Raw genomic sequence first — 1,069 nt, 5'->3', positions numbered from 1 at the left:
AAAAAAAAAAAAAAAAAAAAAAAAACAATCTCCGTATGATAAATATTCGATCCCGACGTATCGTCTCCATCGTATCCGAGCATCGTCCTTGCGTCACAGTGACGAAACGCCTAATAATAAATCTCGCCACGGCGAAAAAAGAAAGGCGAGGAACAAGCGCCCTTTATTCCATCGGCCTGTTGTTCCTCCTTCGCCGATTTCGAGCCGCGTGAAAGCAGCGGCGCTCGCTTACGATTCTGATGCAAAGCGGGCAACGGTTTGTTCGTTAACCGTCGATAGAGAAATGAGAATCTTTTCTTTCTATTCTCGACGCCCGGTTTCGCCTGGCCTGGCGGCGATTTCGTCATAGAGAACGGTGAAACGCCACATGCCGGCTCCACGATACCGGCGCGCACACTCCTCCTCCGCTTATTCTGCGAGTAAATAAATCTGCTTCCCCTCTTCTTCGATCTCCATCTCTCGTGTTTTCCACCGAATTTTGGAAATTTTATTCCCCGCTAACGAAGAATATATTTTCGCCTCCGTACATTTTTTTTTTTTCTTTTCTTTCGCTAGTTTTGAATTTCGAACTTTTCACAAGTTTGTTTTTGTATCTATCGAATTAAAGATCGCGACTTTTTTTTTTTTACTTCATCCTTTTCGTCGATCCGGAAACTCTTGAAGAGCAAACTCTTCTTAAAATCGTTTTGTTTTTTTTGGACGTTGCTTCAATTTCCTTATCGATCCACAATATTTTCTCCGTTACATATCGATCTTCTTTATCCGTCTTCCGTATCGTTTCATTAACAAGAATTTCCCTTTTACGTTTATTATTCTTAACTTCCGTAAACATTATAATTATAAAATAGATGAAACTAAAAAAGAAAAATCCTCTTATCTAACGTGCTTACACATATCTTCTTTAATTAATTGTGACAAAAAAGAATATTATATCCAACCTGTATTATGAAAATTAATCGATTAAGCATAGCAATTTTTCTCTATCCGAGAGCGAGCGAGCGAGAGAGAGAGAGAGAGAGAAAGAATAATCCAACTTCGAACGGTATTTCGTCATAGAGAGGCGCACCAC

General features: G+C 39.7%; 1 protein-coding gene across 9 annotated transcripts in view; it reads left to right on the top strand.

Annotated features, from left to right (window-relative positions):
- The window catches only part of LOC102672458 (LIM domain-binding protein 2), a 143,859-nt gene that overhangs the window by 105,082 nt on the left and 37,708 nt on the right, over positions 1-1,069 (top strand). The gene's annotated exons all lie outside the window — the stretch shown is intronic.

This window comes from Apis dorsata, unplaced genomic scaffold (assembly GCF_000469605.1).
Source record: "Apis dorsata unplaced genomic scaffold, Apis dorsata 1.3 scaffold_696, whole genome shotgun sequence".
Taxonomy (NCBI): Eukaryota; Metazoa; Arthropoda; class Insecta; order Hymenoptera; family Apidae; genus Apis; species Apis dorsata.
Note: the sequence above shows the minus strand (reverse complement) of the source record. Positions and strands in the feature narration are given on the sequence as shown.